General features: G+C 41.7%; 1 non-coding gene across 1 annotated transcript; it reads right to left on the reverse strand.

The window, feature by feature from the left end:
• Positions 1-11166: 11166 nt before the first annotated feature.
• On the reverse strand, positions 11167-11308 carry LOC120094478 (small nucleolar RNA SNORA48). Its single transcript, XR_015628321.1, has one exon. It is a non-coding gene; the product is annotated as a small nucleolar RNA SNORA48 (small nucleolar RNA).
• Positions 11309-12047: the final 739 nt, after the last annotated feature.

Below are 12047 nucleotides of genomic sequence, written 5' to 3' on the forward strand. Positions count from 1 at the left end.
GCTCCGGTCTGTTTTGTTTCACTAAATTCCCTGGTACAACGAAGGAGGAAAGAGAGAGAGGGAGGGAGGGAGAGAAAAAGGAGGAAGAAGAGGAGGAGGAAGAGGGAGAGAAAGAGACAGAGACAGAAACAGAGAGAGGAAGGAAGAACAAGAGGGAGAGAAAGGGGAAAAGAAGAAAAGGAGGAAGGGTGGGAGAAAGAGAAAGGGAGGGGAGAGGAAAGGAAGAGAGACAGAGATCTTCCTTAAATTGAAGTATATCAAGAAGAACTGAAAGTAGGAACTCCAACGTATTTGCACACTCATATTGAGAGCAAGATAATTCGCACTTTCAAACCATGAAGCAAAGTAAGTGTGCCCAGGCTGATGAATAAATAAGAAAAATGGGGTGCTCACACAATGGAATATTACTCAACAGGGAGAAGAAAGAGTATGTGATGATATGTGTGATAATATAGATGAAAAGAAGGCATTTTTCTAAGTGAAATAAACTAGTCACAAATGGATGAACAGTGTGATTTCTCTTATACGAGATACTCAGATGTCTTTGTTTCATTTCTGGTGCTATGCTAAAACAACAACAACAACAACAACACAACAACAACAACAACAACAACAACACACAAACAAAACTCAAAACCTGACCAAAGTAATGTAGCTCACAGTTCCATGTTAAAGTGCATAATCAAAGTGAAGTCACACTAGCAAAAAGGTTAAAGCAACTAGTAACATTCATCCACAGTCAAGAGCAGAGAGAATATAAATCCATGCAGCTGATTACTTACTTGTGCTTAGTTTTATTCTCTTACTCTTATACAGAACAGTATCCCCTGCCTAGGGAATAGTGTTACCCACAGTGGACTGAGTCCCACGTAAGTTAACTTAAAAGTCAATCCTCAGAAAAAACAGTCACAGACAAACCCAGTATTAAACAATCTCTTATTGAGGGTCTATCTTTCCAGGTGATTCTGGGTTGTATCAGGTTGACAGTTAAAGCTAATCAGCATACCCAAATGGTAAACTTTATAAAACACCATGGAATGGTTTTAGGAGCTTGGAGGGAGGAGAGTTGTGAGGAGGCCATATTAATGGTCAGTTTCAGTTGTGTAAGATGAAGAGAGTTCTGGAGGTTGATGGAGGTGATAGCCTTACCACAATGTGAAAGTATGAACTGCCACTGAACTCTTTGCTTAAAAACTGACTCGGTGATAACATTTGACAAATCCAATTTGCCAGAAGGCTTTTTATAAGTCCTTATGTGTCAGCTTTCTGCTGCTGAGACAAAAACCTGGGATAAACATTGTCAAAGAAGGTAAATATTTGTTTAGGCTTTTGAGATTTGTTTAGGCCTTAGAGATTTTAGACCATGATCACTTGGCCTATTGCTTTTGGGGTGAAGATCTTGATGGAGGCTCATTGTTTTTAAAAAAACAAAAAAAATCTGTTCACCTCATGGTGGCCAGTGAACAAACAGAGGAACTAGGGTCCTATGGTGTTCTGAATGAGAATGGTCCTACAGACTCATATGTACCTGAATGCCTAGTTATCAGTTAGTGGAACTATTTGGGAAGAATTAGGAGGTGTGGCCTTGTTGGAGAAGATCTGTCACTGTGGACAGGCTTTGAGGTTTCAAAAGCCCACCCCAGGCCCAGTGTCTCTCTCTGCCTGCTCCCTGTAGATCAGGTTGTATAGCTCTCAACTACTCCTCCAGTGCTGTGCCTAGCTGCTTTCCACCACAATAATCATAGGCTAACTTTCTATAAGTGTGAGTCAGCCCTGTTAAATGCTTTCTTTTATAATTATTGCCTTTCTTGCGGTGTCTCCTCACAATAATGGAAGAATAATTAAAATAGACCCTACTATCAACTTCAAAAACATGCCCACAATAGCCTAACTTCCTCCCAATGGATATCAATCACCTCTTAAAGCTTCTACTTCCTTCTAAGGCTACCACAGGCTGGTGACCAAAACATTGACATATAGCTCTGGTTCAAGACTCAAACCCTAGAACCCCTGTAATTCTACATCTTTAATTTTATTTTTTCCTCAGTTATTCAGGAAAAAATTGTTTTTATTAATTAAGTATCTTGAATTCTGCTTGAAAAATATTTTAGAAAACATACATAAGAGTTTATGAACGATTTATAGTGTTCTTTGTTTCCCTTAAAAGTTTCAGTGAAAGCAAGACGACACTGTACAGGTCATTGAGCAACTTGGTTTTATGATACCCATTTTTTTATTGGTTTCTGCATTGTTATTCAAAGGTTTTAAAATTCATTTTGAGGTTTTCAGTGATTCTGAGAATGGGCCTCCTTATAGAACACATCCTAAAAGATTCTCTAAACTGTAAAATGACACTGAAATGCAGAGTCACACGGTAAATGTTTTCCGCTATGCTAGATGATATTCATTTGCTTGGGGACCATTATTCTCCAGATTTACATCATTACCAGCTTAATGTGAGGATTCCTGTTTACTGATTCAGTGTCCCACGCACGACCTCGCCAGCAAGAAAACACGCGGGGACATACGAATCCTTGCGGCAGCCAAACTTTTATTAAAATCTTATGGAGAGCGCTGCGCACCCGCATGGCGCGGCTTATATACACCCTAGCGCGGCGCATCCACACCTGATTGGTCGCTTACCCATGATCTCATTAGGCACGGCCCAGAGTGGGCAAAGACCTGGCACGAAGGCACTCTTGCACATGCGCACACAGTTAACTGAAAGGAAGTCGGCTGGCGCGGCAGAGGCCAGCGCCATCTTGTAATGGCGGGAGCTATCCTGGCCTTCCACGTGGGGCGCAGTGGAAGCCAGCGCCATCTTGTGGTGGCGAATGTTAAAGCGGCCCTCTACATCTCCCCCTATTTATTTATTTTATAACAGTCCTGATTTATTTCATATTATTTTATAACAGTCCTGATCACCCTATTGCGTGCAATGAGGAAACCTCAGCGATGTGGAAGGGCTGATCAAAGGATCATTGAGTCTCTCTCATCCCAGTGCAATGGATCCACAGATCCATGGGGTGCAAGAGCAGAGAACTCAGATACCGAGAGAGAGTCTCTCTCATCCCAGTGCAATGGATCCACAGATCCATGGGGTGGAAGAGCAGAGAACTCAGATACCGACTAATATTTTGAAGATAGATAACCAAATTCCAGGGGAGGCCCCTTGTACAATGGCCACAAGTGCTTGAGTGATAACGGCCTTGTCACGTTTCTGTTGAGATCTGAGTTTGCAAACCAACCATAGCATGAACACTAATCCACAGCATAGGGCTGCACCAAACAGAGCCACTCCCGATAAGTAGTGGGCACCTCATCTGGTTCACCTCAGCTGTTACCACCAAGGGCCATAGTCAAGCCGCTCCTATAATAGAATTTAGAATTCCCAATTGTTAGTAACTACCCCAGAAAGTTTACCCACTGTGCTTGTCTAACAATAGATTGGGGGAGGATAACTCCAGACACTGCAGACACAATGTCTGCAGCAGTAATGGCTGCTACAATAGCAGCGAAAGTGTCAAGGTCTTTTCTAGGACAGTTCAGGATCTCTGGAACAACCAGCAGGCAATGGAACCATTTCTGAGATCTGTACAACCAGGGCAGAGTTCCCCAGTCCACAGCAGCTTTACGCAGGTGGCATTCCCGTGAAGCTACAGTCTGTAAAATGACCAGTTAAGGCAGCAAGAGTCACCAGGGAAGGAAGGGGGCAGCAACGGCTGGAGTCCAGTCTTCTCTAGCAAGCAGCAGTGCACAGAGGGTCAGAGAGCGGGCCACAGTGGGATGGGACACATGTAGCGGTAACACTGACTACAGCAACGGCAAAATCTCTGTGATGACAAAAGGTGAAGGGGAATCTTCTATCTTCCTCTCAGGGCAGAGGAATGACTCCAGGGACCTGAACCACACACGAGAGCTGAATCTTCATGTAACCAGGATCAGCAAGTCTCAGAAACCACTCAGGCAGCTGGCACACTCTCGTAGCATCCTGTAGAAAAAACACAAACATTCCCTCTTCCCCATATAAAATATCTGGACCGGATCATGTCAATATGTGGAGCTTTCTATTTCACCTAGGCAGAAGCATGCCTAGTTGTAGGGTGCCATAAACTTTGGCATCCAAATTTTAAAATTGAAATAAAAGGAGCATTATTTAGCATACAGGGATAACTCCCCCTATTTATTTATTAAGATATAGTAAGGATATTATTTATTAAGGTAAGTCCTCGAGGATTAAATTGAGGACACTGAGCACTTGTATTTATAAATTAACTTGTATACCAAATTATTGTCTCCAGCATTATTGTTTTGGATATATAAAGAATGAGATTTTTTGACTAATTGTTCCTATGTAAGGCCTATAATCTGTCTGGTATCATTGTCCTCCCTTGCTAAAGAGTCCAGGCAATCCAGTTTGAGTTCTTAAATGTCCTATAAAGGAACAGTACTTAGTGCTCTTAACCACTAAGCCATTTCTCTAGTACCTCACAAACTTTATTTACCTAAACATAAGCATTAATTAGAAATGTCAAATCTTGTAAATATTGTCCAATTTCAGTCTTACTTGAAATCCCTGAGCTGGCAGGGTGAGGCTGGGAGTTGAAAGCAAGCAAATGGAGTCTTCCTCTTTTTATATCAACTCCATTACCATTTTCAAAGAGCTGGGTCTATGGTTTTGTTTAGTTGTCTGAGCCAGAGCACTGAAAGGACAGTGAGTTGTCAGACAATTTACACTGAAATCACTCAATGATTTTAAGTAGAAAACCTGTCTCTAATAAAGCATTAAGTAATTGAAATCAATTTTAAATCACAAGCCACACATTGGCTATCAGTATATGAATTGAAAGTTTGATTTAAAAACAGTGGCTAAAGCACGGAATTTAATAATGTACTGAAGTAACAAAAACTCAAGAGAATAAACAAGTGATCCAATCATATATGTAGCCTTTTCATTAGATGAACCACCTATAAATACAGTAAGCGCATTTCCTATGGGTTGTATGCACAAATATACAGGAAGTACAAAAGCATGCAAAGAGTAAAATTATCAATTTTGCCTGAAAAATTTGTATATGTAATAGGCCAAATATCAGTATTTTGTAATAACCGATTAACTGTTGTTTGGAATAAGATATGTTTCACCAGGTTTTTTTTTAAAATACTTCCATGACTCTAGTCTACAATTCTGTATTAACACAGCTGAAGTTTATCTCCAATGTGCATAACAAAGACCTAAGTCCTCTGGTAGGGTGAGGTACTTAGCCAATTAACATATCCTTAGAAGCTTAAAATTAGTTTCAAATATTCTTTTCTGGAGTAGTGCAACAGCTATTCCCCAAATATTAAAGCTCATTTTGAGAGCAAAGGTTTGTAGTAAAAATTTCCATATACACTGAAAGATTTAAAGTTATAACTTCTTATATTGAAGAAGCAACAAAATTACATAATATAAGGCTGTTAGCCATTCCTAATGATATCACTTTATGGGCTCTCTAAAACTATAAGCAAGCTCACGGAATGAAAACTCAAAATCGCCAGGACGTAACAAATTGCATAAAAAACAATCCTCTAAATCTATCTTGAAATGGCAGTTGGAGTAAACAAACTGGCTGTAATGTTCTCACAAGTTTCAAAACCTCATCAATCCTTCGTGAATCCTGTAACAATCTCTACCTGTTTGATTTTACCTGTTTGATTTTTTTTTCTCAATTACAAATAAGTTTGAGTTAGTCAATGTAACACTGGCAATCCTTAATCAAATCCTTAAGTTCTCCTTGTAATATCAGAGCACAACCACAAGGTCACCTGAGTTCTGAGTACATGACTAGGCAGCTGTCCTTGGGGCAGTGGAATTAGCATTAAAATACAGATAGCCTCAGGGCAAACCACAACTAGGAAAGCAAAACTTGACCTCCAACAAACTAGTACAAAGTTTGACTGCCAACTCCTATATATGAACGCACGATGGTGTAGTCTCTAGTACCTCAACAAAGAGACATTGTCCTAAATTCTTTTAGAAGCCTGGTTTCTAGGATAAGAATTCCATAAAAATATTATCTCAATTTAGACCTGTTTCCCTGGGTTGGCTCATGCCACATGTTGTCTAGAAATGACTCCATCCAAATTACCAGCTTTATGTCAACTTTCTGTTACCAATATTACACCTTTTTAACCATATCCAATAACTAAAAAGGCCAACAATCTATGATCAAGGCAAGTAGAGCATATTTACACATTTAAAACCAATGAGAAACAAATTGAAGTGGCTACACATATCTTTAATATTTAGACCAAACACCTTTTTTACCTTTTTAGCTATGATTTTAAGAGAAGCACCTTGTCACCTGTTGAGTCAAATAATAAGTCGGGGATTTCTCTAAGAGAAACAGCTCTCAGCTCTTGTACCAAAGAAGCTGAGAAGCTGCTGGCGCCTTTAAGATCAGCTCGTGCAGACGCTTAGCTTCTGGGCAGCTTCTCCAGCTGACCTATGTTCCTAGCTACAGGTGCAGGGCTCTAAAGGCCTGATTGAAACTGTTTTTTTTTTTTTTATTCATTTGTTCCTTTTTGAAACGAGTTAAAACCAAGTCAAGGTGTGAACAACCAGCAGATAAAGTTTTTACCATTTTTTCTTTTGAACATGAAACATAAAACATTTAAACAACGAGAAACAAAAACCACAGACATAAACTGACAGACATGGGGACATCCTGGTGCACCAGGGACAGACAATAGACAAAGAGGGGAAAAAACCAGATGGTGTTCACGGTGACTATCCACTCGAGTGGAGTCGATATGGACGATGGATTGTCTCAATTCCTGGACTAGTCCATCAACGTGTTGAAACCCAATTCCTGTAAGATACTGAGATATATTATCTGAGCAGCACGACTGACATTCGCCAATGGTATGGAAGTGAAACACAGTCCTGAATATTTCCACTCACAACCCAATTACATTAACTCCATCAAGCTGTGCATGGGCATTGAGATGTCCTTTTGTTTGATTCTCCTGAATAAATTTTCAGGCACTCTGCCTCTATCAAGCCTAATCAGTATGACTCTGCAAATCTTATAGAGCCTGATCACACCTTTTACCAGCACAAAGACAAAGTTTTTCTCCCAAAATACTGTGTTCCTTTTATCTCCTTTTCTTTTCGTTTTTTCTTTAGAGATCTTTTCTCCCTCCGACATACTTTCTTGTTGCTCTGTAAGGACCCTCTGACCTGTCCTAATGGCTGTAACGGCTTCCCACACAAAGAAAAAAATAAACAAAATTACCAGCCTTGTCCACGAAGGATCCATAACTTTCGGTTTCTTCACAGTGGGGGCCCCCATTTTTGCAGGGGTCCCTCCCTCAGTAGCCGAGGTGGCCACTGTCCTTGGGGCATCCTTTCCCCATACTATCACCTCTGACGGTGGTAAGACCGCAGAGGGGCCTGGTGCTTGAGATCGATCAGTATCATTTTTTCGTTGCAACCTTTCACTACGCTCCGTTTCTGACATGCTTTCCTATCATGTCTCTCGGAGTTTACCTCAATTCCTGCCGCTTCTGGATTCTCTCTGCGGACGGAGGACTCCCTCCCGGCGCCTGGCGATGGTGTGGCGTTTTTTATCCCGGGTTCTCGGCACCAAATGTCCCACACGCGACCTCGCTAGCAAGAAAACACGCGGGGACATACAAATCCTTGCGGCAGCCAAACACTTATTAAAATCTTATGGAGAGCGCCGCGTGCCCGCATGGCGCGGCTTATATACACCCTAGCGCGGCACATCCACACCTGATTGGTCGCTTACCCATGATCTCATTAGGCACGCCCCGGAGTGGGCAAAGACCTGGCATGAAGGCACTCTTGCACATGCGCACACAGTTAACTGAAAGGAAGTCGGCTGGTGTGGCGGAGGCCAGCGCCATCTTGTAATGGTGGGAGCTATCCTGGCCTTCCACGTGGGACAGAGTGGAAGCCAGCGCCATCTTGTGGTGGCGAATGTTAAAGCGGCCCTCTACAATTCAGCAAGACCAATATTGACAGATAAAAAAAAGCCAATGTATTGGTTATGAAATAGTACTGTATTATATAACTTGCCTTTCCCGGGTTATTTATGATCTTACATACCTTTTCATATATTAGCAAGTCATTGAGCTTTTACATGTTAGAATTGCTTGAACTTAACTCAATATCTGAAGCCTGAAACTGGAGTTACAACTGGTTGTGAGCTGTCATGTGTGTATCTAGATGAATGACGACAGTTGAGAGTACCTGGGTGCAGACAACAAGACCACTTACCTTCTGAAGAGACATAGAGACTGACTATTGGCACACAAAAGCAGGAGCCCATTATGACTACAGTAACTGACTCTTATATGGCATTTGGAAATTGTGATACTCTTTAAATTTTATTATTTTTACTGTGTGTGTGTGTGTCTCTGTGTGTGTGCTTGTGTGTCTGTGTGAGTGTGCTTGCGTGTCTGTGTGAGTTTATTCATACTACATGAATGCAGGTGCTAGCAGAGACCACAGAGCCTTGGATCCCTAGAACTGGAGTTAGAGGCTATTGTCAGCCAGCCACCCAAGATGCGTGTTGGGAACCAAATCCAGATCCTCTGTAAGAGCAGTAAGTGCTTTAACACTGAGCATTCTTTCCAGGCCCAATGGTCATATAAAAAAATTTCTATTGTTTCTCTCTTTATTAATTAATGGATTCTCTTTAGATATTTATAAATTAATTATTTAAATTAACAGAATTATTTTCTAGTCTTCTTTCTTTCTTTTTTAAAATTGTTTTTGTTGGTTAGTTGATTAGTTATTTGTTTTTTTGTTTCCCCCAAGACAGGGTTTCTCTGCATAGACCAGGATGGCTTTGAACTCACAAAGATCCATCTGCCTCTGTCTCCTGAGTGCTGTGATTAAAGGTTTTTGCTCTCTGTTCTCAGCTATTAAAAACTCTATCTGATATTTTCCCATAATTGATTCCAAGTTTCCCTTCTTTAAAAGGAAATTTTTTTTTTGGTTCTTTTTTTCGGAGCTGGGGACCGAACCCAGGGCCTTGCGCTTCCTACGTAAGCGCTCTACCACTGAGCTAAATCTCCAGCCCCCCTTCAAGTTTACCTTCTTTAATTAAAGTGTGTAGTCAATGTGAAATTTGTTTCAGGGACTTTGGGTCTCTTCATGAGTGTGGAAATTTCCAATGAACAGAATGAATTTGAAATTTTCTGTAGTAAAGAGTTGGTATTGGATGGAGATTACAAGTCTTGTAAACATTTGCCTGGCTTTTATTGATAAACCCGGGGGGTCTTTGGGGAATTTTAAAGGCTTATTTTTGTTTCCCTTCCTCTTGTCTGTTTGAGGGGTGAGTGAGGGCCATGCTCTTGATTTGAAACATCTTCCCAGGTTCAGAGTTTTGCTTCTTAGTCTTCGGGTAGTGGACTCAGGTGAGAAGTCTTTAAAACTATGGAAGGAGAGACTTCAGTGACAGTAGTAGGTCACCAGGGGTGTGCCTTTGAAGGCTAGATTTGAATCCTCCTTGCTGACTGCTTCCTTAATCTTTGGCTTGTGAAGCAATTTTTGCCACATGCTCATGCCACCATTGTATGACGATCTGAGGTATTCTGTTAGGCCTTTCCCATCATGCCAGACTGATCAGTATGAAAACATGAGCCAATTACAGCTTTTCTTTGGATTTTTTTTCTCTTATGTGTGATGTCATAAGAAAAGTAATTGATACAGTGAATGTGTGGTGCATATTCACATACACACTCATATGCATAAATCATGTGTTTATACATACACATACATATATAAAGAATGTTTCTCTTTGAAATTTGTAAATTTATCATATCTTTGTATGTAGCACAGCCATATGCTTTAACTTTCTCCTTGTCTATCAGTTTTTTTCTTAATTTTTATTGTTTTGTTTGTTTGTGTTGTGTTTTAAATGTTCTTAGAATTGAGGAGGAGTCTGTTTATAATGCTCATTTGTTTTTCTCTCAAAATTATGATTTTCAATGACACCACCACAACCAGCTCCACCCAATCCAGTCCCTGTAGACTTACTTCTTGACTGTTAGTTACCTCCAGATGCTGGGTTTGTAGTTTGTCTGGGTACCACTTCATTTTAACAGTCTTGCAAGGATGACACTCATCATCATCATCACTACCACCACTACCACCATCATCACCACCACCACCACCATCATCATCATCACCACCACCACCATCATCAGTGTATCTCAGTGTGCTATATACTGTGTGCTTCTCTCCCTCCTCCCACCCCTGAAAAGTATGTCTCTGAGTGTGGTGTATGTGGTATGTGTGTGCTATATGCTTCCCTTCCCTTCATTTCCTTATCCCTTTTCCTCTCACCACTCCACTGAGTGTGTGTGTGTGTGTGTGTGTGTGTGTGTGTGTGTGTGTGTGTATGTGTCTGTATGTGCTACTGCAGAAGACAAACCCTGCGGCAGGGTTTCCCACTGAACTCAGAGTAGGATGGCAGCCAATAAACCCTGGTGTTCCTCCTGCCACAAGGACCAGGTATAATGGTGCCGCCTGGACAAGAAGCAGGGCCTGCTCTCATCTGAGTGATGTTGGCCACGAGAGATGGGGCCAGCTCTTCAGAGCCCTATATCCAATTAGAGGCAGGGCCAGATAGACACAGTTCCTGGACATCTGTGTGGTTCCCAGTGGCTCCCCCAACCAGCGGCATCCCCATGTTCTTTAGAGGTAACGTAAGTCATGAGCATTGATACCAACCCTTGTCACTACATAGCTATAGACTCAGGCATGGCCCTTAGGAGCAGCTCGGGCTGGGACCTCACCATGGTACCAGGTGGCAGGGTTGGCCACTCACAACAGGCTACATTTCTCCACCCTTGAGTTTCCAGTTCCATCTCTCTTCATAATGTTCAACCTGTTCCAGTTCTCCTTTTCTCCCTTCTGACCACCACATACTCATACACTGTGGTGGCTCCTGTTGCAGGCTGCCCACATGGCTGATGGGCCCCTGGGTGACGCCCTTCATTCATGCTAAGTGGTTTGGTGGAAAGCAGAAGTTTGTGGCCCACCTGTGCAGAGAGCTGGAGGGCAGGTCTGTGGAGCCATAGTGTCCACAGGTCTGCCTGTCTTCCTCCTCCCATGCTGTGCTTCCTGGATTTGATTAGATTTGATTTTTATGAGTCCTAGGCATAAGACAACTTTAGCCCCAAGCCAGGCATCAAGCTAGGAAGAACCAAGGATTGCCATCTTCTCTTCCCCCGATAGATCTAAGAACAATACCACCAACAAGATGTCTCTTTGCCATTGCTGGTGGTGGTGGCGGTGGTGGTGGGGCAATGCTTCATGCTTATTGCCATTCTTTTAATTCTCTCTTTGCATCTGCCATGTGCCAAATGTTATTTTTCAGTTCCAACATATCTGCCTTAATTTACTGCATTGTGATTTCAAAACATCTGTAAACTCATGCTTTTGTGAACATACATTCTCCTTATACATGAAAGACATTCTCATTCTGATTTCATAGGAGATCCCTTTCTGTGAATAGACTAAGTCACAGCCTGTCTTAGTGTTTCCTTTGCTATGAAGAGACACCATGACCAAGGCAACTCTTATAAAGAACATGTAATTGGGGATGCCTTATAGGTTCAGAGGTTTAGTCTACTATCATCAAGGCAGGAGCTTGGCAGTGTCAAGGAGATATGGTGCTGGAGGAGAAAAACGTTCTACATCTTGATTCAAAGGTAGACAGGAGAAGACTGGCACTTATATGACTAGAAGGAGGGTCTCAAAGCCCAACCTCACATACTTCCTCCAACAAAGCCACACCTACTCCAACAAGGCCACACCTCCTAACAGTGCCATGCAAACTACCACATAACCTTTGAAAAATCAAAAGGCCTCCATAGTTTAGGCTACAGGATTTGTCAGATCTACCAGACAGACGGTTGATTGTGTCTTCTGTTTTACTGAATCTTCATCTAATGTCTATACTCTTATGCTCGGAATGGGTTGATGCTGATAAGTCACCTTCTTCTAAGAAGATGTGCTTGCATTT

The sequence above is a fragment of the Rattus norvegicus genome, chromosome 8 (assembly GCF_021556685.1).
Source record: "Rattus norvegicus strain SHRSP/BbbUtx chromosome 8, alternate assembly SHRSP_T2T, whole genome shotgun sequence".
NCBI lineage: Eukaryota > Metazoa > Chordata > Mammalia > Rodentia > Muridae > Rattus > Rattus norvegicus.